The following is a 26,063-nucleotide window of genomic DNA, read 5'->3' as shown; positions in this document are numbered from 1 at the left end:
TTGAGGGTACTGGCTTGAGAGTTTGGTTACTGTATTCCGGCTGACAGTACAGGAACCCTAACTTTTTGGTAGCACTTAGAGTGGCTGCTCTATCATCAGTTGTATAATATTGGGACAGTTGTAGGGCCATGTTGTGCATGGAAATGGACCTTGCATTCCTAAGGCCACAGTCCTGTGCACGAGGTGTCAGCTGATGGTCTACTTGTGTTGCATGATGGTGGCAATGCACATCCACTTTGCCTAGCATCCTTCACCCTAAACTTAAACTGTAAAAATAACATCTCAATCCAAAATAACGATCAAACCAGACACACACACACTCAAACAATGCTTTGCCTCTTCCTATGACGCTCGCATTTACAAATATCTATGGACTTAAAACTAACTTAGACGAGGTAGAATCATTTCTCCTAGCAAACTCCCTGGATATCTTAGCACTAAGTGAAACTAAATTGCACGCTTCCATTCTTTCTAACAACTTTAACATGTCTGGTTATCTTCCGCTTTGTCGTAAGGACTCTGACAGACATGCATAGACTTGGAGCTTATTTTTGTGACACACTTCCCATGACTAAGGAATCTAAACTAGAATCAGACGACCAGGCCTTCATATACTTAAGACTAAGTTTACAACATAGCGTTAGCTACTTATATTTTCTTTATCACTCTCCCTCAACCCAAGACTGTACTCTAATCAATCACGTCTCTGACAGTATATATAGAGCAATCTCCCTAGACACTAGCACCCAAATACATGTATTTGGTGACTTTAATGTCCACCACAGTAGTTGGCTTGACTTCTCTAACTATACTGGCATAGCTGGTAGCATCATATAACGTTATATCCCATTTCTTGACACAGACAGTAACGTTCCCAACCTGTCTCCCAAATCGTCAGGACTAGCAAGCCTCATTTCTGAGCCTATTTCTGACCACAGTTCCTAAAGTTTGCATAACAAATGCCCACTACCCTGTCGGGAATGCTGATCATTCTGTGATAATGATAGACATAAGAGCCACTGCTCAAAACAACAAGGTACTACAATAAGGTTGATTCGGATGCCATCAGGGATCACATCAGAGATGCTCCATGGGGAAATATCTGCTGAACAGTGTGCAAAGGAGACCACTGAATGGTTCAAAGCAGCAATTGAAGCAAATGTTCCCACATGAAAGTTCTATAGAAAACCTCACTCTCTCCAATAGTTTACTTCTACTTGCACAGCCGCCATTGCTCAAAGGCAGCATGTATACCAGAGATTTATCCGATATAAATACAGTACAAATAGACAAAAGTATATAGAAGCTAGAAGTAATTATAAGAAAGCCACAGCCAAGAGAGAACATACTGAAACCACCAGAAAATGCATTGAAGTGCAGAAATTAGGAACTTGTAGTTTCTGGAAAATCTATAACAGTGTAGTAAATAATGAGTATCAACAATTCTCCCATTATCCAACAATCTGGACGTTGTTTGCACAGCAACTGAGAAGGCTAATCTATTTGCCCGGTGGTTTGTCTGCAACTCTACTTTGAACCCAGCAAACCAATCTCTCTCAGGTTTTCCTCTGCAGAGAGAAACCACAATAGATGATCTGAAAATTACCCCTTCTCAAGTACATGATATCATAAACAACTTAGACACCTCAAAAGCATGTGGTCCTGATTTCATCTCAGCTGTACTTAAAAAAAAATGCTCTGCTGAGATTGCTCCAGTTTTCTCCAAATTTTTCAACAAATGCTTTAACGAATCTTGCTTTCCTGACTGCAGGAAAACCGCTTCTGTGGTACAAGTTTACAAGAATTCTGGCAAAAGAACTGACCCATTAAATTATCACCCCATTAGCCTCGTCCTTCTATTCACAAAAATATTTGAGTCCATAATTAAGCTCTAGTCCACCACCTTACAGCTGCTAAACTTCTGTCCGACCAACAGTATGGGTTTAGACAAGCCCATTTTACTGCAGATATTCTAATTGTAATCTTTGAATGTATGTATACAATGAACTGGATAAAGCGGGAGAGACTAGGTCTTCTCATGAAAATCAAATTCTATGGTATTACTGGCGAATACTTAACATAATTAAATCCTTCTTAAGTAAGAGAAGAATCCAGGTTGTCCTCGATTATTGTACGTCAAAACAATATGATATAAATGCGGGTGTACCTCAGGGGTTGATCCTTGGACCTTTATTATTCCTTATATTCATAAATAATCTCCCTGATAAAATAGTCTCTGAGATGGGTATATTTGCTGACGACATCACACTCGATAACAGACATTGTTAAAAAATTTTATTTTATGAAATGGGAGATTTAAAAAAAAAAAAAGAAGCTATTTTGGGAGCATTTGAACTTTTTGGCCGCAAGAGTGCATCCCCAGTTCCTTTCAAATTTAATCGCAATAAACATTTATTGGAAACCGGCCTCATAAGTCATTATAACCTACCCTTAAGTACCTCTTAGCCTTAATAGTACATTTTTTTTTGGTGGGGGGAGAATAGTCTTATGCATCAGGTAAGCCTTGTTTATACTAGTTGAGAATACGTCCTCAAAAATCAGTCTATCAAACACAGCACTGGACAACACTTATCGTTTGATCACTGGTTGCCTGAAGTTCAGCAACCTGAAGATGCAAGATGGGACAGAAAGTTGCCAAATGGATAGAGCTTACAAAGCTACTGGTCATGAACGCCATCTCCTTTATAGACGTGAACCAACAGTCCAATGACTGAAATGAAGGGGAAACTTTCTCAGCCATGTTAAACCACCAACAACATCTCAGGAAGAGACCAGACTACAACTGTGGACCAGAGGGCTAGAAAATGCTCCTCACCCTCCTATTGATATGGGAATACCCACTTTTGAGACCCTCCCTCAAATGGAACTCAGAAAACCAGTGAGAAAGCACTCAACCATTCGAGAACAAAAATGCAGGCATTCAAAAGTTGCTATAGCCAGATAGGGTTACAAAACCAACCCAATCGTCTGCAAATGTAGAAAAGGAGACAATACTTTGTCTGCTTTCCACTGCAGCTTGAAAGATGTTGCAGAATATAACAATAATACAAGGACCATCTAAAAAGTAGTAAACTATCGTATAACTTTGTTTAGGAACTAATAATCAACATTTTTGCATTTAAACTTTAATTCAAGAAGTTACTTTCAAATTGATTTCTATATTAATAAAAATATGAGACAACTTTATGTGTGTATTTTCTCGGTCGACGTAACTTTGATAATTAGACATTAAATTAGATAATTTATTTTTTGTACTATTAATCAAATAGTTATTGAACTAAATATCCATTTCTTTTTTTTATGAGTTAGCCATATTAATATGTTAAAATGTTTTGTGTAGTAAAAGACTGAAGGCTTTGGAATCTATTTACACCCAATAATTTTATAGAAATTAAAACAAGAAAATTAATTATAATTTAATAATAATTTGGTTCAATAAATAGTTTGATGACTAAACAACACTATTAAGCTTCAACCTCTGACCCTTTGCTGCAATGTTGCACATTTATGCCTATTTTACAAAAACTTTAATGGAATGTGGTCTGATAAACTCATAGTACTTGTGCCCCCACGATATACATCTGCCCGGCTAACCCATCAAGCCGCAAAACCCTACCCTTCACTGTTTCCGGCTTCCCTGATTGTATTAACATGCAGAAGTTTAAATGTAATGTGAATAAAAATCTTGCCACTCATCTACTAACAGTCCCTTCTAGATATGATCCCAAATAGTAGCCCCTTATGTCGAATTGGCATTAAATTAAATTTAACTTTAATTTAAACAAAAAGAGAAACAAAAGTGAAAATTAAATGACTCTTGGGTAACACTAGACCAGTACAACTAAAAATCGCTTGTGTCAAAACGTACAGTTTTTTTGGTACAAAAAGAAAAACAAATCTGTTTAAAGAGAAAACGTGGTAACGGCTTCTGGTTTTGAGATCTTAAATTGACAATTAGTGTTTTTTAAAAAAAACGAAAGAAAAAGAAAATAAAAAGTCCCTGATAATTTTATAACTGTTTAGATCTTGGCGAAAATTTTTATTTCACTGGACAACACTTTTACGCCGGCCAACAATCACTATCAAGGATCTGTCTCACATAACTCAAATTAACCAATCAGTTGCAACCATTAAAAATGAAAAAAATTCGTCTAGTGTAAATAACATTTTTTAAAAGTGTTGGTTTTAGAATCTACACGGAAAAGTGGTCTAAAATAAAACAAACTAACAGTACCCAGCCACGCATTGCTGTGGCTTAGTGGAAATGGAAAAAAAAAAAAAAAAAAAAATGTATATTTCTTATGTTTTCAATACTTGTGGATACCTCAGGTTGAAAACGGTGTCAACATGAGTGTTTAATTTTATTATGGACATTTATTTGAGCCCGCATTTGCAAATCTCGTATAATAAAAATTTTAGCCGATTCGCCATATTTCAATTTTAGTAACCGTTCATTAATGTAGGGAAGAATGGAAGAATAGGATTCTAGAATATTTTGAGTTCAGTCAATTAAAATGGGCGGACTATGTCAAGGGAGACTTTATTAATTATGTATCAAAAAACTGAAAGATTATGCTATGTCTACGTAACTAGTAAGCAGTTACGATCAATGTAATCTCAATAACATAGGAAAATGTAGAATTGTTCCTGGTGTCAACTAGTAGCAGTGGCAGGACTTAATATTTAGAGAGAAAAGTAGGAACTCCTTCCTCTGAAGATGTTGCAATTGTGATGGTGTTGCTTGTTGGATGCAATGTAGCATTTTATTATCACGATTGAATGTGTTTAAAATGGTGTTCGAAAGCTCCAGAAGACAGTGGCTATTAGGTTAGATGTATTGAATTTGTATGTGGCAGCTATTGTTATGAACCTATGATACTTTGGTCCAGAGGGGAATTTCTGCAGTTCTTTTATTATATAGGAGACAAATGTTTGCAAAGGCAAAATAAGTTACTCTTCTACATATCTGAAAAAGGTTTTAGTGTTTTTACTCACTTTAAAACATTTAATTGGTTTATAAAACATACAGTGTCTAGAAATAGGTGCGAATAAGAAAAATGGCGGCACGCTGACACCTAAATTTGAAAGTTTGATAATGACTTAAAAATAAAAAAGTATACAAAATACTGTTAAAACCCACTCAATGTATGTTATCGTGACATATATTGGATGGGTTTATCTTTATTTTTTCTATTCTCGGTCAGTGAAAAAGGATTCTGTCTAGATCGCAGCAATTTTTATTTTTGTCCCAGTACTTATTGTCTCTTCTTGGAGAGATTGATTTACTCTGCGATAAAAAATGACTGCGTGTTTAACTTTGCCCTTGATTTCAATATTTTCTGATTTAAAACCAATTAGAAGATCTGGGCTCGGGTAAGAAATGGCTTGTTTTGTTTAATCCTGTTAAGACTTAACTATTATCTTATCTTCCTAAGATTCTCATGTACGGCTCTGCTCTCGATAAGAAATCGACTAACACTTCTTGGTCTTTTTTTCTCATCAAATTTTTCTTGGAGTTCATATATTAAATCCATTGTTATTTCTACTTCTCCACTATCGCTCTAAACAGTTTCTCACGCCTGAGACTATTCTTTATCTCTTCAGATCTACTATCAGATCATGCATGGAGAACTGTTTCCATATTTGGGCTGGTGAATCTGTCCCATTTGAAGGTTCATGATAAATTGCAAAACCCTATCTTTAGTTTGATTGGCCCCGCCTTTTCTTATCCCCTGCAACCTCTCTCTCATAGATGTGATGTTGTTAGTTTCAATTTTTTTTATAAATACTATTATTGGTCCTGGATATGACCTTAAACTATATCCAGTGGTGAGGCCCCAACTTGTGGGCTTTGGGGAGTGTGGAGCCACCCTTTAATTACCATTGCTCCCAGATCCACTCTGACCCGGAGTGGTAGTACCTGTTAGGGTCCCAACTATGGGTTAAATAGAAACCGACTTGAAAACAAATATATTCTATTAAAAAAAATTTTCTTCAAAATCTTTGGATTCGGCATTAAATAACCCTAAAAGAGTTGATATGCCGTAAAACAAAAACAACCAACCAAATAAATACTATTATGGCGTGTGTTCTTCAAAATTGTCTAATTTATTCCTCGCTTCCTTTGTTCAAGCTCGTTTGACTTTGGTCTAATGGTCTTGCTGTTTAATACCCCATTGTAATACAGCTTCCTATTCGAATAGCTCCTTTTCAAGAACTAAAAGGTTGTGAAAGTGTTCCTGCTCACTGTTTTCCATCTGCCTACAGCTTTGGTCTTTTCAAAACTAAGGTCAATAGGCATCATCCGTCTTTGTGATAATCAGCTTTCGTTCTTGTTAGCTCCTTACATCAAGTGACTTCATACTTTGTCTGGAGCGATAAAAAAAAATATGCTCTACAAACTGATTGGCGAGTGTTTGATCAAATTGACTAACAAGGACAGCTCTTTAAGAAAGAAACATTATAACTGCTATAAATTCGTCTTCCCCCAAAAGTGGTACTCTAGATTGCGACAAAAATAAAAATTGCCTCAGTTTTGAATGATTTCTCCACTGACAGAAAAGTGAAAGTATATAGTATCAGAACAAATACACTTTAACGTTAAATATATTTGGAAAGTAAAATAAAATAAATAAAAATATAATAAAATAAAAATAAACCAAAAATAAATTCTTGTAAAGTGGGCAAATATTTTGAGTAGATATAAAAACTAAACACCGGCTATTTTTTTTTTATGAGAAATTATCTTCTCGCCTGTTTTTGCTCCAAGACAGCAGCAAAAAATTAACAATTACAACAAACTAAAATTCGACACACATTTTATTCGTTCTTCATTGCAAAAAAAGGAAATGCCTATTTTGCCTCTGTATAGAGCTGGTAACACCTCAAAAGGTAATAGTCTTTTATCTTCACCAGGAACTGGAATTGGGTTCAGTACTGTTTAAAGATCAGATTAATTACAACCATTTGAAGGGGTTATGATGCCTTCTGATGAAAGATTCCATTCTCAACTAGAGTCGACATCAAAGAAGTTCATAAAGAATGATTTGAAGGAAAAGTCATTAAAGACTGGTCAATAATTCTGACCTTTAAAAGTCATATATAATAATAACTTAGCCTAATCATTTAGGCTTTAAAATAACGTCCCAAGGAGACAAAGGATAGAGGCGCTAAAATGCCTCTGATGAAAGACTTCAGTTCCATCTTTCCTCCACAGCTGCCTGTCTGGAACTGGTGAAAAGGAAAAAGGCAATAAAAACCCGCCAAGTCTAACGCTCGGCGGTTAAAATCTCGACCAATCTGATTGGTCTAAACAAAGACAGTGGGTGGCCAATCAGCCAATAAGGGGCTTGCTTATAATTGTAGAATTTCACACATTTTTTAATATTCAAAGCAGACAATTTTTCTTTAATTTTAAATGGTTGTGATTGATTGGTTAATTCAAGTCACACAAGATAAATCCTTGATCATGATGGTGATGGGCATAAAAGGTGCTGTCGATTTAACTAGTTTGTAAAAATTTCGTTAAGATAGTTAACTAAATTTATTTACCACTAACCATAAGTTAAAGTGGAAAGATTCACACATAATTGCCTAAAAAGTAAAACGTTCTCATCCACTAAAAACTTGGATTGGTCGTAAAAGCAAAAAATGTTTATAGTAAAAATTAGGTACTAAAATTCAGTTCTGATTGCTACTGCATAGACAGTGTCAATGCAGAAAAGTAGTCCTCATTATAATTCACATTAGAAAATAAATTGAATTTTTACGATATCTTTTTTTATTTATTAAATTGTTAGATAAAAGTACAGAATAGTTAAAGCCCCTCTCCATGTTAAGAACGGTTTTCTAAATAACATTTCAGCACGGTCTGTACACAGCAGAAGTATCCCCTCTTTTTTTATGACTTCATGTTAAAAGGAAGATTTTTCTGCATCGAAACCGTTTTCCTGTCTGCGAAGTAGCAACCAGAACTAAATTTCGGGGCAAGACAGGAGTTTAGGTGGCAAAATACTCTCGAATCCTTTATCGCATAAACAGAACCGAATTATCTAATAATCATTGTTATGTTACTATGCCAACAATATGTAAACAATGATATCGGTATTTCAGAAGTTAACAGTTTTAAATAAGAAGGACTTATTTTCCAAAAATAACAATATAAACACAACTTAAATTTTTTTTTTTCTAATGAACACTATTTATTTTAAACAATATATCCAGGATTAAATTTTTTTAAACAATATGAATACAACTTTGTGTAATGTTAACAATATAAACTTTTTTTTTATTTTTAATTTTAAATATAAACAAAAGGTTTTATAATTTTAAAGAATATAAACCTTTTTTATTTTTAATTTTATACAATAAATAGAACTATTCTCCTAATCACAGATTAAAATTTAATTACGTGATAAAGAATTTTAATTAAACACGTGTATTCTCTTATTTAGTTTGCTAAAAAAAATATTCAATTACTTAATTTTGTCTTATAATGGATTATGCCAGCGATTGTGGATAATATTTTGTTGGAGCCTTGAGATACCGACGCCCATTATAAGAATAGAAATAGGTGATGCACTACACATACAGTAGTTGATGAATGTCATACGTGAGGTCTGCAGAGATCTCAATCATCCCATCATGCTGGGAGGGATTGACGAAAAAAGAAAAAAAAAACTTTAAGCGAAAGTATAACAGAGGACGAGCCAAGAATGGGATCTGGGTTTTTGGAGCCGTCTAACGTGGCTCGAACTTGTGTAATATTACCAGATTTGACAGCAGGGAGCAGGTACTTCGGATAGTTAATTTGTGGATCCTACCAGGGACACAAATTTTATCACATGGATAGGTAGCCTATAAAGGTCAGGACCATTCGATCATGAAAAATATGAACATGACGAAATTATTCATGAAGAAAACTTTGTTAACCCGATTGACTCTTCGATAGACACGCAAACCATAGAAGGTTTATGGTTCCATTGTAAAAAAAAAAAAAAAAGTTAGAATCAGAGAAACTTTTGGAATGCATATGTTGGAACAATATTTGTTTTTAAATTTTTTTGTTTCTTTGCTATAAACATCACTTGTCAATATCCCATTTCAAAACTGAAATCATTATTTTAAGTAAACTTTTTCTCTTTAACATAAAATAAAACAAAAGAAAATGTCTGCCAGCGATTCAAATATGAGTTTAAAAGTATACCTTCGATATGATTCAAGGCCAAATAGTCGGTTTTATCCAAAACATGGGCGAAAACCAAACGAAATAGGCGAGATATTTCAACAGTCTCTATACTTCAATGAAACGTCCTTAAAGCTGTTCACTAGGACCCACAGAAGAGCGTGAGAAAATAGCAAAATTACACACATCCACAGTTGTTAGGGAAGGGGGAGGGTAAGGATAAAAACGATGCCTCATTTGAGTGTGTAGTTCTCTCTTTCTCTCTCCACTCCAAATATCGGCCTTTTTATATAAATTTAGAAAACGTTAACATTGCAATCAAAGCTAGGAATCAACACGTTTCACACACATGATGTCTAAAAAGTATAAGTTTTTTCCTTTCTCGGGTAAGAGGTCGATGACGGACATCCGTGGCTTAAGAAAGAAAAGGCGGTTTCAGTTAGTTTTGGGAAGCATATTTGGTTAATATGAATTGAAGATATTAATTTGTGGCGTCAAAGAATTTGGCTTTTGTAAAACAGACACCCAAAGGATTTAAGTTATTATGGAATCAGTTTCGAGTATTGACGGCGTATCACAACTCAGTCCCGGAAATTACCGAAACAGTCTTTACGGTTTAAAAGCAACGAGAACAAAAGTAAACAGAAAAAAAGGTGCTTGTTAAGATAGAGTCGACAGATCGCATTTTAAAAAATATTCCCTGTCAAGTAAACTTACTTAATTGTCATCTTGAAAATAGTAATATATCCAAAAATTACGAAAATTCATCGAGTGGAACAACTGCTATTTTGATTTTAGTGAGGAAAAAAGAAAGGAAAGAAAAGCCTAAAATGTTAGTCGCTATAAGATGTAATCCGTTCTGAGTTATGTCCCCTGTGACCCTGTGTGTGATCTCTTCGCTGTTTACTTTAAAACATCTAAGAAAAATGAAATTTTACCCAAATTTCCGTAAAAATAACTTAACTATAAACAACTTTCTACAGGATGAATTTTCATAATTTTTGGATATATTACTATTTTAAACATGACAAGTATATAACTTAATATTATTTTTTTTTAATTAAAAGGACACATTAAAAAATCGATCTGTGGACTATCCTAAAAATAACACTAAGCATGAGGTAAGGGTAAAATAATAATAAAAACTGGTGTCTTTCAAATCATAAACAAGTATTCGTGCGATTTACGGGCAGTGCTATTTTCGTTTTTGGATAGACTTTTAAAGCTAAATTCAATTTTAACGGTATCTTTTATTAAAATATTAGGTGTGTGATGCAGAAATACAGGTGACTTCAAGCGTGGCTACCGTAATAGATGGCCTAGCGACGACTATAATTTAGTCTGGTGACGTCATGAACATCGGTCTGTTGAAATTTGGTCACGTGTCTCATGACTAAACCGGAAGTTGGTTTAAAGTTTTGGAGGGTTAAATAAATTTAAACATGCCGTCGAGATGTATAGTTCCAAAATGGCGAGGTAACTACGAAAATGGACCAAATGTTACCGTGCTTTCACCCCACCCCCAAAAGGAAATAATTTACCAGTGGATTAATGCAATAAAAAGAAAAGATTTTACTCTATCTAAATATAGCAGATTAAGTGTTAAAATGTTTGAGATGTTTAAAAATAAAACAAACAAAAAAAAAAAAAAACGCGCCTTTTTATTTTTATTTATTTATTTTTTTAGAACGTATTTTAAAAAAATGAAAGTATGTATATAAAAAATGAATTTTACATGTAATTTAAGTTATGTGCTGAAATAATAAATTATTATTTAGAAACTTATTTAAAATGGGCAGTATGATGAAAATATTATGTACTTTCACCTAACAATTTAATAAAAGCGATATCGTAAAAACGGAATTCCTTGTTTAAATAATTCTAAATGAGAAAAAGCATTTAACTTTTTAAGTTCAACTATTTTACTGTGCAATATTTATATCAGCGTGAAATAGATTATCCCAAAAGCTTATTAATAATTATTTGTGGTAAATGTCGTGGCCCTGTAGGTGTCAGAATTTTGGAGAATATACTTCCAAAATAAACTATTAAAATTGTTTAAAAAAATAATATTTCTATTATTTTTTTATTAAAAAATAAAGTGTTTACAAAATGCCGACAATAAAAAAATATTTCTATTATTTTTTAATCAATTTTAATAGTTTATTTTGCAAGTATATTCCATAAAGAAAATGAACAACCCACTTTAAACGGAGAAATTACAAGTTTTGTATATGTTATTTGCAGTTTTGTGTTAGGGTTGTCAAAAATTCCCCCAAAATTCTGATACTGCTAGTGGCGCTGTAAACGAAAATAATGTTTAAAATTACGGCAAACGAGTAGTTTCCAAGATATGAAGAAATGTTATTTTAAAAAAATGGGGGATCACTTTTCTATAAAAATTTAACGTAAAATGAGCACCTACTTTATGGCCATCATTTGTTTTTTAGGGCGCTTTCTTTTTAACAAATAAAAGCGAAGAAAAATGAGTATGGCCACCTTTATGTTGGGGGTTGGGAGTCAACGTACAATGAACACAGTTTAACGTAAAATGTGCACCCCCTTTCAAAAAGAATTTTTGTCGGGGAGAAGGGGTCAACTGTAGGTGCTCATTTTACGTTTAGTTGTGTTCATTCCTACATCAAAGAGGCACTTTGCCTTGTTTGAGGCGAAAATGTAATTTAAAAAAAAAAAATTGCTCGTTGCCCATGTAAAAAAAAAAAAAAATTCGCCAGAAAGTGGGTGGTCGTTTTCGGTTAAATTATCCCCCCCCCCTTTTTTTTTTTACTAACATCTCTTTATATCTTGGAAACTACTAGTTTACCGTAATTTTAAACATTATTTTCGTTTTCAGCACCCCCCGAAAACCTATAAAATTGGTAATTTAAAAGGATTTTTCGAGGGTGGACTAATTCTGCACATTTACCTTATTTTTTTATTTTATCGTTTTTTGTCATGTAATTTTCTTTTTATTTTGTATTAAGTCAAACAGGGTACGATTTTCTTTTAAATTATTTCTTTAGGTATGTGAACTTCATTTTCGATCTGAAGACAAACAGTGAGAGGCATCAGCATTTGATGAAAGGACTGGAAAGACAATTAGTGTTAAATTAAAAAATCCCTATCTTAAGGATTGTGCTATTCCTCGAATATTACCAAACTGTCCCTCCTATTTATCATCATCAACCACTTTTAGAGAGTCTCCTAGCGCAAAGAAAATGCGTTTAGAAAATTCTGCTCTTAAGCGTGCATTATGTGAAAGTGTTGCTGACGAGTTAGATTTACGGAAACGTAAAACTTTCCATAATATTGATGATTTAGAAAAAAAATTAACGTTTATAGATAAAAATTATTGGACTTCTATTAAGCAAGACAATACCATCATTATATGCCATATAAAGAGATGCCCATGCTCCCAAATAAAAATGTCTATGGTGATTGAACCGGACTTGGTCGTTAGAGTATTCTGTAGTGATGTGGAAATGAGTGCTATAGGGGAGTATAGAATTCCTAAACATGTAACAGAGGAAAATACTCTGCAGATTTTGATGGAAAACATGAAAAAAAAAAAAAAAATGGACATCGAAGAACAGGAAATGAAAACTTCTAATATCAGTTCTTTATTAAAATTAATCTTATCATTTTTGCTATTAGTGCAAGATGAATCATTTAAATATTTTAATGCCATTAAGTTCATATATGAACAAATTAACATAATGACAATGAATAAGGTTAATTATTGGAGTGAAATGATGGTATTTTCTCCCTTATTATATAACTGCTCCCCTAGAGGGTACAGACTGTTAAGAGATACTAAAAATGTAATTTTACCATGCTATTCAACCATTCGAAGATTAACCTTATCAACTTCTATGAATCCTGTCATTGAACAACATAACAATTTTCTCATGTATATTAAAAGTAAGTTCAAGTTACTAATGCAGAATGACATCACAGTATCTTTACTTGTTGATGAAATACATCTCAAACCTTATCTTGATTATAAAGGTGGTAATATTGTTGGCTTAGCTAACAACAGCAATGAACCTGCCACAAGTGCATTTGCTTTTATGCTTAGCAGTGTATTCTCACAATATAAGGATGTTGTGCATGTTATGCCAACTAAATGTCTTCTAGCTGAGAACTTATTTGACATAATTAAACGTGTAATAATTGGCTTAGAAGATATAGGGTTTAAGGTATTATCTGTTATAACAAATAATAATGCAATAAAAAAAAAGCTATGTCTTTCTTTTGTAGTCCATCAAAGCTTTCAATTGTATATCCCCAGCCAGTTAGAACGTCTAGCCCTCTTTTCTTCTTATTCGACTCAGTGCATATATTAAAATGCATTAGAAACAATTGGCTTGGCCAAAAAGATGAACGTAAATGCATGATGTTCCCAAAGTTTTGTTATAATGGAAATCATGAATTAGATAACATCCAAAGTGCTCCATTTTCTAGTTTACATAAACTTTATGCCCTAGAATCTCAATCATTTGTGAAATATTGCTATAAGTTGACTTCAAAAGCTCTTTCTCTGACTACTTTTGAAAGGCAAAATGTTAATTTGGTTTTGTGGTTGGTAACCTTAGGAAAACAGGAATGCTTGCCAAATTATGCAGAAATCGCAGAATACATTCAAATATTTTATATTTGGTGGACAATACTGAATGTGAAAACACCATATAAAGGTTGTCGACTTCGTAATAAATATGCTAATCCACTTACATTAAATAGTGATAATTATAGTTTCCTAAATGTGTTCTGTGACTGGTTAGAAACTTGGAATAGCATTCCTGGAAGAACTAGTAAGTTAACAAAGGAAACATATACTGCTTTGCACCATACTACTTACGCAATTTTAGAATTGACTAAATGTTGTATAAATGTACTGAACATGGTGTATATATTACCAGGAAAGTTTCAGACAGATAACTTTGAGGCAAGGTTTGGCCAGTATCGACAAATTAGTGGAGATCAGTATAATATATCGATACGTCAGGTGTATGAATGTGAAAAAAACTCAGAATGTTGTCAGTTTTAAAATTGAGCTTACCAATTAATAATCGAACTGTTGAATTGAAAAATTTAAAAGAAACTAACTGGGATGAAATGACAAGGAAACAGGAGTTACATGTTTATAAATTTAACATAGATGTAACAGAAGATGATGTTAATCAATGCAAGGAAGTACTTCCTGTTATATTATACTTAGCAAGTTATTGCTGTCATGCAGTTTTCAAAAAACTGAAATGCAATAGCTGCAAAAATTTAATATCCGGGAGAGAGGTTGTTGAAGAAATAGCTGAATTAAACAGCTACTTTCAAGGTATTAACAGAGGTTCTCTGCTATACCCAAATGATATAACTAATAATTTTGTCTTATATAATTATATAGTTATAAACAAACTTACAATTGCAATTCTTTTTTACATTGGATTCATCAGAGAAAATTAGCCATGTACATAGCTTTAAATATTTTGGCTGATCAAAATCGATTGTTTCATGTTGACTCTTGTGATGAGGACTATTCAGCAAATTGAAAATGCTGATATGGAGTTCATCGAATTCCCTTATAAACAATTGTTCCAAAGAGAATGACAATATTAGTAAAAAGAAAATATCAGAAAAAGAAAAATTAAAACTTTTAATTAAATTCTACAACAGAGTTTTAATATTCAATGTTTGAAATATTTCTGCCTCGGTAACTTTGTTTATACTAACATTTGTTTGAATTTAATTTTTAACTTATTGTTTATTATTCAGTTAAACTAATTGTTCATTATTGAGTTAAACTAATTTATTGTTCGTTATTCAGTTAAACCAATTTATTGTCCGTATTTCAGTTAAACTAATTTATCATTTGTTTTTCAGTTTTGATTTTTAAAATATTGTTTTTTTTTTATTTAAAAAATGTTTATTGTTCATTTTTATTTATTCCAATTGAATAAACTTCAGTTTCATACAAATCAAATCGTATTCCTTTTCTTTTTAAACTTTTTAACAGCTTTTCTCCCTTTCGTTTTTTATTATTAATATTTTTAATATTGATATTGGATGAGTTTCAGTACAAAGTATCATTTAATCCAATTTTGAATTTTTCTAACGCTTTCTGTAAAAAATGTCTGCTCATTATCGACAGCCTGTGTTCCACTTATCTTGCTTGCTAGGACCTATAGCGATGACGTCATTTTTTCAGCTGACAGGGTCCACAGCAAACAGGGTCGGATAAAAAAATATTTTAATTGATATATATATATTACACACTCCAGAATTGTTCTTTTTTTTTTTTTTTTTTTTTTTTTTTTGTGTATTAATAGCCGTATTAAAAAACAAACCTTTTCTATTTATTTAAAAAAAAAAAATTCAACTTCGTTATGTATGGGTTGTGAAATTGCATTCATCTACAAAAGATCTAGCTTATTTGCATATTCTTTTAAACATTCATTTTAATTGATTCCTTATTTTTTTCAGTTTTCTTATGGGATGATCATCTTTAGTTAACTACTAGCGGGGGTACCCGGCGTTGCCCGAGTGTTTGTTTCCGGGACGGGGGGGGGGGCTTTAAAAAAATGTTATGGTAGGTAAGTAGGAAGGATCAAACCCGGAGTCATGAGTAAAAGTAGGAAAATAAAGTGTGAAAAGAAAACAAAAAAAAAAAAAAACATCTGCAACGTTAACAGTTCGGCCACCAAGAAAAGTCCATTCCAGTTGTTTAGGGAAAAAAAAAAAACGACTACGGTAGGTCGGCGCGAACGTGAAAATATAATGTGAATTGTCCAGAACGCTAATTACTACGCCACAGAGCACTGCAGCTTAGTTTAGTGATTTGAAATAACTTCACATGAAAGAACTACGAAGCCAAACCGGTGTTCTCTTCTCAACTGTTCCTTGTGAACGATCCCCAAACGGTGTTAAGTGGTGGCAGGGGGAGGAGGAATTTATTAGAGAAAATATTTTACCACTTCCATTGATCTTAACCGATTTTGGCCGTGACTTCTCAGCAGAAAAAGTATAGAAATCTAAGATTATCGAGGAATTTGAGAAATAATAAGCCTATAACACACCTCAGATATTGTTCTGCCGTTTGTGCATATTATATTTGCATGAAATATCTTGATTTTTAATCCTATTAAGGTCAAAATCAGACGGGAAAAAATGAGTTCATTTTATTTATATAGATAACTACTAGCGGGGGTACCCGGCGTTGCCCGAGTGTTTGTTTCCGGGACGGGGGGGGGGGAGCTTTAAAAAAATGTTATGGTAGGTAAGTAGGAAGGATCAAACCCGGAGTCATGAGTAAAAGTAGGAAAATAAAGTGTGAAAAGAAAACAAACAAAAAAAAACATCTGCAACGTTAACAGTTCGGCCACCAAGAAAAGTCCATTCCAGTTGTTTAGGAAAAAAAAAAAAAAAAAAAAAAAACGACTACAGTAGGTCGGCGCGAACGTGAAAATATAATGTGAATTGTCCAGCACGCTAACCACTACGCCACAGAGCACTGCAGCTTAGTTTAGTGATTTGAAATAACTTCACATGAAAGAACTACGAAGCCAAACCGGTGTTCTCTTCTCAACTGTTCCTTGTGAACGATCCCCAAACGGTGTTAAGTGGTGGCAGGGGGAGGAGGAATTTATTAGAGGATATATTTTACCACTTCCATTGATCTTAACCGATTTTGGCCGTGACTTCTCAGCAGAAAAAGTATAGAAATCTAAGATTATCGAGGAATTTGAGAAATAATAAGCCTATAACACACCTCAGATATTGTTCTACCGTTTGTGCATATTATATTTGCATGAAATATCTTGATTTTTAATCCTATTAAGGTCAAAATCAGACGGGAAAAAATGAGTTCATTTTATTTATATAGAAGATAGAAGATAGAAGAAGATAGATAGAAGAAGAATAGAAGATAGATAGATAGATAGAAGAAGATAGAGAAGAAGAGAAGAAGAAGAAGAAGAGAAGAAGAAGAAGAAGAGAAGAAGATTACGTGTAATTATATTCATGCAGATATTCTAAATGATTTATACGTGTGTAATATTTATAGTAAACACAAACCTCTTTCTATATATATTTATGTATGCGTATATGTATTTGTTTTTAAAAAAAATTGCCTACCAAACTCCTGTCAGTTTATGGTCTACAGACATGAAATTTAATACATAAGGTATTTGAACCCATGCGAAATTTGATATTTGGGTTTTAGCCGGGGAAAATCGGCGCAAAAGTGAAAATTTGAAAAAATGAAATTTTCCAGGTGAACGTTGGACGACGGCATTACGAATATGGATGCGTAACGTAATAGCAATTGGTTCATGTTTTAATTTTTAGCCTTGCAGCAAACATGTTAATGCTTAGACATTAACGTTAAAGGGAAAAGTAAATCGTAAGCTAAACGTTTTGGTTTCGATTCTCGGTGGTGGCACACGAGTCATTTTTATTTTTAAACTATAAATTATTACTGTATTGGGTCCAAATACGAAATCTGCATTAATCAAAATATATTTAAGCGAATTTGACGACTGGGCAAATATATATATATATATATATATATATATATATATATATATCAAATATTTCATAAATACTAAAACCAAATTCGAAACAAAATATTATTTTATGCAAAAAAAGAAAAAAAAAAAAAAGAAAAAAGTATATTGCGATTGTGACAATTTGGAATCTTAACTTATTGGTCTAAGGGAGGTAAATCTATTTTACTAATAATTGTTAAAAAAAAAGAAGATTTTTTTCGGGTATGTCCTTCGAAAAAGTGGTAAAAAAATCAAATATATGATAAAAAATGTTACCAAAGGCAAGATAAGTTACTCTTCTACCTAACTGCAGTTTTTAGCGTTTTTACTAAAATGTAAAATGTTTAATCATCTCGAAAAACAAGCAAGTTCAAAGGCTACGCGTCCTCAAGAAAAAATGGCAGTACTGGTCGCGATTTGAGTTCCCTGCCGAACACCATAAAAAACACCGACTTCTCCCTACGCATGAGCAAAGGACATGTTTTAGTTGCCATAGTAACTAAACGATCATGAATTTTTATCGACTTTTTTTTAATAAGTTTTACTGTTTATGAATATTGAAATAAATGAAATTACTACACATTTATTACTAATAATTTTATCGACTTTTTTTTAAATAGCATTTTCTCTCTCTCTCTCTCTCTATATATATATATATATCATATAGCGCGAATCATAAGTGCACTAGCACCCATTTTTTTTTATTAATAAATGTTTAGTAATTTTTAAAAAGTCGATAAAATTATAATTAATAAATGTGTAGTATTTTCATTTATTTCAATATTCATAAACAGTAAAACTTATAAAAAAAGTCGATAAAAGTGAGACATAAACAGTAAAACGTCGTCATTTAAAAAGAAAATGCTATTTAAAAAAAAACAAAAGTCGATACTGTTTATGAATATTGAAATAAATGAAATTACTACACATTTATTAATTATAATTTTATCGACTTTTTAAAAATTACTAAACATTTATTAATAAAAAAATGGGTGCTAGTGCACTTATGATTCGCGCTATATGATTATTATATATATATATATATATATATATATATATATATATATAAAATGCTATTAAAAAAAGTCGATAAAATTATTACTAATAAATGTGTAGTAATTTCATTTATTTCAATATTCATAAACAGTAAAACTTATAAAAAAAAGTCGATAAAAATTCATGATCGTTTAGTTACTATGGCAACTAAAACATGTCCTTTGCTCATGAGTAGGGAGAAGTCAGTGTTTTTTAATGGTGTTCGGCAGGGAACTCAAATCGCGACCAGTACCAAAATGGCCTTGTAACAAATACATTGTGGCCATTTTGGTCGACCTAGACGAGAGTGCCCAAAATGCCGACCAGGACTGAATGGAAGAAATATCTCATGTATTTAATTTAAGCCGTCGTTTCGTATCTTACAACATCGTATCTTACAACATATACAAAAAATATTTTCTGGGTGGACACGAGCTGTTTACTTTGGGCATACTGTAATCCTTTCTCCTGGGTAAAATTAAGGAGAATTTCCATTCTTGGAGAAGTAGCCATTTTTTACAAGCGATACGGTAGAGAGAAGAGTGTTGCCAAAGTAAATTCAAGTGCCTATCAGGGTTGACAGCTTGGTTTCTTTTTCAATTTTGGCTTCAAATTTGGCTTTTTTCTGATAATTTTATATAAATATTTATAAATTATTAAAGATTAAAGAAAAAGTTACAATAAAGTATTTGTTTATGTTGTAAGATACGAAACGACGGCTTAAATTAAATACATGAGATATTTCTTCCATTCAGTCCTGGTCGGCATTTTGGGCACTCTCGTCTAGGTCGACCGCCATTTTTTCTCGTAGTCGCGTACCCTTTGAACTTGCTTGTTTTTCGAGCTGATTTTACATTTTAGTAAAAACACTAAAAACCTACCCAGTTGGGTAGAAGAGTAATCTATCTTGCCTTTGATAACATTTATTTATTATATATTTGATTTTTTTACCACGTTTTCAAAGTACTGTGGTGGACAGAACATATCCTTTTTTCAACTACGTTATTTAATTTAACAAAGTTTTAGGCCGACGACACCCTACTAGCGAAATACGCATCGGCTCCGATGTTGGACGTTGTTCGATTGAGGGAGACATCATTATTTTTACAAAGAAAGAATTTTTTTTGTTATGATTTTTTTTTTTGGGGGGGGGAATGGATAGTTTTTTTTTCCGGAGTTTATGTAATTATTAACAGGAAAATTAGTGAAAAAAAACTTTACTTTTTTCGCCGGATTTAATAAACAAACAAAATGAAAGCAAAGCAAAACAAAACAAAAATTTGGTGCTTATGCACTTATGTTACCGTTATTTTTTTTACTGTTAAAAAAAGATCTGTTCTTATTAAATTGTTAGGTGAAAGTACCCGCGCTATTTTAAAATAGTATTTTCAAGTTTAGTTTTACGATACCTGTTTTTATTAAATTGTTAGGTGAAAGTGCAGAACTGCAGAATAGGTACATAGCAACCCTCCCCCGTGGCCCCGTACCATGTTTATCCGTTTTTTTAGGGGGGGGGGAATGGATATTTTTTTTGCCGGAGTTTATGTAATTTTGAGCGTGCCGTCATAAAAACGTGTTTTTCCGCTGTAAAAAACAACAACAACAACAAAAAAAAAAAAAACTCGATCAAATGAAGTGAAGAGATCTTCAGTCCAAAACGGATACGTACAATATAACCTTTTTTTTTTTTTTTCTCGATATTTTCATTTTTTAATGTCTTGATTAAACTGTACAAATACCTTAATTATTAATGAAAATAGATTTTGAAAACAATTAAGTTTAGCTAAATTGCCAATTTAGCTAAACTTAATTTAAAATTGGCCTAAGATTTTCAGGTTTAGAAAATAATTACTTCCCTTGTTACGAGTCGAACTCTCCTGCTTATTTTTTATTTTCAAACTTGAAATTTTTGTATATGTTATTTATTGCGACTGACACATGTCACTTAACTATCATTTGTTTGAAATTCAATATTGCGATTTTCGAATTTCGCTCTAATGAGGAAGAAGCACAGAAAAGAAAAAAATAGAAGAAAAATGCGACCTCTTCTCCACCGCGGTTTTAAAGTTAATGTTGGCTAATAATTATACAAGAAGAGAAATCAACAGCAACTAACCTGAAGGGTTAAATAATCAAAACTAGTTGTTTTAAGGAAGCCAAGAAGAGTCAAGGGTCTCCTCTCCGGAATTATAATAATAATCCGTCTAACTGCCCTCTCGCCGATAAAGAAAATAAAAACTTTACTTCGTGTAAATTGCTTACTTCTTCTTCCTTCCTTTCGTATTTCCTCCTCGTTTTACTGTTTTTCTTTTTCTTAGTCCAAGTGAAAAATTCAGTACAAAGTTGTGGTTAGTGTAATTATTAGCTTACGGACGCAGCAACACGCACAAAAGACAGATAAACGTCTTGAACATGTGTAGTTGGAGGGTGGGTTAGGGTTACAATTACTCGAAACTTTTTTTTTGGTTACGGTTCAAAGGGTTGAATAATCGGAATACTCAAATGTACTTTTTGTTTTAATTTTCTTTATTGGACGAAGATTAAAAAAAAAAAAATCAACAAAAAAAAACAATTGAAAATTTTTGTAAAAAAGAAATTTTTAGTCGTCTGGAATCCCCCCCCCCCCAAAAAAAAAGAGGCGTGTCAATGGTCTCCAGATCACTTTTTATTATTATTATTATTATTATTTTTTTTTTAACTGTGACACAGAAATGGCTGTCAACCTCTTTTATAGTAGCGAGAACATGACATTACAGCTCGCTTTCCGGACAGTCTTTTATTTATTTATTTATTTTATTTAAAACTTAATTTTATATTGTTGGCGCAAATGAAATAACATAAATGTAAATCTTCGAATGAGTTTATCAGAATCTTGGATGCGATATATAAGGGGAAACTATTAAAAAGTTTGTCAAATTCTCTTCACTACCCCTCCCCCCTCAATAAAATTCTAATTTTTTAGGTCATTATAGAATTGGAAGCAGACTCTCCAATTGTGTCGGAATTGGAAATATAAAACAAAATCGGTAATTGTATCAGAATCACGAAAGATATAAGAATTCTCTCATTAATGTGTGTGTGTGTGTGTGTGTGTGTGTGTAAGAGAGTGTAGAAGTTTATCACTGCATAAAATCAATAGTAGGTTCTTTGAAAAGACAAGAGCCTTTTCTAAATGAATGTTTCTGTCTAGAGCACAATTGAACCATGATATTTAACTTTTGCATTTTAAACTTTAATTCAAGGCATTATATAAAAATAATTTTGTAAAATCAACCGCAGGTTCTCTACAGTGCAATGTATTGTGGATTAAGTCATTGCATGTGAAGCTTTCTCCTTGATTGAAAAATGGGCAATTTCGATAACAATAAGAGTATTGAAAGTGTACAATTTGTTGAGCATCAGGATATTTGTTCACATTAAATTTAAATTTCTACATCTTGGTGAAGGCGAGAAAATAGGGAGCAAGAGGAGTATTCCAAAATGCAAGTGGTCTGAGGGGGAAGAAGCTATTAGAGTATGAAATCTATCAGCATCTAGAGACCTCTGCAGTGAAAGGGTGATATTTTGTTGCTGGTTACCTAGGTTAAGGGTATTTGTGTTGCGAGGCTGCAGGTGTAGTAAGTTCATCGGAGCACATTCAAAGGCAGTACATGTAAAACAAGCACAGGGATGCAACACTGTGGCGATGTAACAGAGGCTGGATCTTGGCAGACAGTGCGGGACCTATTAGGCTATAGATTCATTTTATTCAATCCCATCCAAGAGGAGTGTGGGTCATATAATTGAAACTTTCAAAATAATTAATGGAATTTTTAACTATGGAGAATGTAAAAATAATATATCTTCCCCGTGTGGAAGATTACTGTCAAAGCAAAGTCCAAAAACTAAATTTATTAACCAATTGAATTTGCACGGCTTGCATCCTTCTGTTTCATATCATGCTGTTTGATCGTAAGACAGTGACTGATTCGAGTTTGCTGCCTGGCACAAACGAAGTCTCAAAAAACTAAAAGTTTCGACGTAACAATCGATCAGTTTATATACAGAACTGTTGATACAGTTTGTATGCAGTAAAAACTTTAATAGGCATTTTACACTTAAAATTCCACTTAAATTCTCTAACATTTTACTAAAGTCAGTTTTTTAGAATAGCTGACTGTTCGAGGTCTAAGCTCACGAGGTCCCTCCGAGCATCCTGGACTCTAGTACAGTAACAGATTATATACTGAAATGCAGAATTTCTTGTTTATGTGACAGAAATCTGTCTTAAATTGTGGTGTGATCCGACTAACATGGGAATTAGTTATTTCTTTAGCCTTTTAAAACTTTCCTTCCTGAATTTTTGAATAACTTTACTTGCAATTTTAGCCATTTATGAATTCTTGGGAGTTGTCCAAACAAATTTCATGGTCAACTTTTTCGTCTATATTTGCCCTTATTCCATGGATAGAGAGTTTTTTCAGCTCCAATTGATCTGTGTACGATCGTTTCTGAGACGATACTAATTTTCGAAATAAAGCCTCTTCATCAGCACAAGGATTAGATATCAAAAAATAAAATTTAAACATATGATCAAGATTAAAGTGAGAATAACCAATGTTTATACGGAAAGTCATGAAGTTTATAGGCTAAGAAAAGTAAATACAATTTACATTAAAAAAATGCGTGTGTATTTAAAATATTGGTTTAATAATTAAAACTGACTTAATTAAATTATTTAAATTCACTTTCGAAATTTATCTTTATATGAAATCTAAAAAACATTCTGCCTGTAAAAGTAAGTTATTTTTTGGATGATAATTTGGAATAGAGGCCACATTGTACTTTTGGTGATTTAAAAATGTTGAAGAGCACAACCAAACAATAATACTTGATCTTTGCTTTTAAAATTTAATTCTAGCCAGAAATTAGTTTCTAAGCGACATTTTAAAGTTTCACAACTTTCGAATTTCGCACCATCATGAAATAATTACCATAGTAATTAGACATTTGAAAGTGATTGGAAAATATTTAAGCTGTCGATTAGAAAATTATTTCTCTCTTGAATTAAAATACAAAAGCAAAAATCTCTGTTGAGGCGAAAATATAACGGATGAAACCCTTTTCATGCTACTTTGTCTTTCTCACAGCAAAGACGTTGCGAACCTATCCCTACTTTATCGTTATTTTCATGGCGGGTGCTCGACTGAGCTTCTATTTATGGTCATCTCTTCTTGAACATTCACAGCAGACTTTCGTCTAGCTACAGCAAGGAGAGTAGAAATTGGATCTTAGGTTTACTTTCGGCAGCTGCATAACTCTCGCTTCTTTTATTTTATCATTTTTAGAAATGTTTCTGACAAAGAGGGGAGAATTATTGTTTTCTTGATCAGAATCTATTCCACCTAGCACTTATCATTGGCAGATTTTTTACCTTGAAGTACTATTTTTTTAGTTCCTTACATCAAGTGACTTCATGCTTTGTCTGAAGCGATTTCCATTAAAAAAGGCAACTGCTAACAATGTTCCTTATTATCTATCTGTACCTAAAACTAAATGAAAATTCCATGAGCAAAGTTTATTTCCTAGAACTGCCCGTCTGTGGAACACAATACCACGGGGATGCATCTCAGCTGACTATAACATAGCTGTTTCCAAGTCTACTGTGAACAAGTGCCTGTTGAGCTGTCATTGCAAATAAGCAAACACTATCCAAGTTCCACTATTACCGATAATCACGTTGTTGTCTCACCGACCAATTGTCACTTATTATTCTAATGCTCGAGTGGCCTTTGGACCTTGATAAGCAATGAACACCACTCGTTCCTAGTAAAATAAAAAAGAAAAAGCAACTCACACATCAAATAATAAAAAAAAAACAACAACATTTTCTGAGAGGAATTGAAACAGTTAGCTCTAAACAAATCGCACATTTAGTCGAAGTAATTGTAATAATACTGGTGTCGTTGGCAATGGCGACGGTGGATAATGGGCCTTTAAATGGATGTCACGAACATTCCTGACGAATGAAAGAAAATGTCTATTTTTGAACAGGCGAGTTGTGAACGTGACCGTATCATTTCCGCTCTTATAGAAGTGAATGAAAAACAAAATCCTCACAGTTTAAAAAAAAAATTTTTTTTTAGTACAACCTTCTATGACTAAAACTGATGTCAACACGCTTATCCAGCGTGATTAAATAGGGATCATCGACTTTTGTTTAGTCTGACTATAGAAATAATAGTTCTTTGATACGACTGATGCGCCTCCGAAAATATGTTTTCTTGATTTAGGAGCACCAATGAACCATATACTTGACTTTTATGAAAAAAAAAACAAAAAAAAAACCCAAAAAAACCTTTAATTCTAATCTGACGTTTATCCAGTTTCCCCCTATATTAAAAGGTTATTATTGGTGGATTTAGCAGAGAAAGAAATGAGCGAAAAAAGGGTAAAACTTCAAGTATATAATAAATAAATGTTATCAAAGGCAAAATAAGTTACTCTTCTACCTACCTGGATAAGTTTTGTTTTTAACTTATTTCAAAACTTTTATTCGGTTTGAAAAAGAAATAGTGTCGAGTTGGTAATTTAAACCGACAACAACATGGCTGACAAGATCATGTCTTCGGAGTGTCAATACTGGCTCAAAAGTAAAAAAATAAACAAAATACTGATAGAAATCCAAACAGTATCACAGTGACACTCTAAAAGGTTTAAAATGTGTTAACACATGCAAAACTTATTCAGCTGGCAGAAGAAACATCAACTAGGATCAAAATTTCAACCCCCACCCCGGAAAGATTATACTCTGTGAAGTAAATAAAAAGTTCCATTTGAAATTCTGTCCAATTTCTGAGTTCGACATAAACATTCCCAAGTTTGACAAAATGCACCTGAAGAAGGTCGGCGGTTCCATCAACCAAAACATTGTGAAAATGACATTCAAGATGAGAACAGTAGTCCGATGAATCCAAATAATATGAATAACCAATCCTCATCTCAAAAATTCAGAAACATAATATCAATTTGGTATGGATCTGAAATAATACAAAAATGGAAGTATATCAAAAAAACTCTACCAAAAACTGGTAAGGATGACTAACCACTTCACATTCTTATGCTGATGTCATGATCTTAAGCTAGTGCCACCAAATTTAATGTTGAAACTACCAGTTAGCTCCAAGCGAATACTAAGGATCACAGAACAGGTAAGGCATGAGCTAATCTGAGACAGAATCCACGACAGCCTGTGGAAGAAACATCAACTACAGACTGAAATTTCAAACGACCCCCCCCTCCAT

General features: G+C 32.9%; 1 protein-coding gene across 4 annotated transcripts in view; it reads right to left on the bottom strand.

Annotated features, from left to right (window-relative positions):
* The window catches only part of LOC145291514 (ceramide kinase-like protein), a 149,812-nt gene extending 128,614 nt beyond the window's left edge, over positions 1-21,198 (bottom strand). The window contains exon 1 of one of the 4 annotated variants that reach the window (XM_080137485.1): positions 20,897-21,198. The gene's annotated coding sequence lies outside the window, so the exon portion shown is untranslated. Of the gene's footprint in view, positions 1-9,226; positions 9,380-9,922; positions 10,016-20,896 lie in introns of those variants that run through there. The other 3 variants (XM_080137492.1, XM_080137507.1, XM_080137500.1) reach the window with 3 other exon arrangements.
* Between the last annotated feature and the right edge of the window lie 4,865 nt (positions 21,199-26,063).

The sequence above is a fragment of the Euprymna scolopes genome, chromosome 2 (genome assembly GCF_053919585.1).
Source record: "Euprymna scolopes isolate OS-2025 chromosome 2, ASM5391958v1, whole genome shotgun sequence".
Lineage (NCBI taxonomy): Eukaryota > Metazoa > Mollusca > Cephalopoda > Sepiida > Sepiolidae > Euprymna > Euprymna scolopes.
Note: the sequence above shows the minus strand (reverse complement) of the source record. Positions and strands in the feature narration are given on the sequence as shown.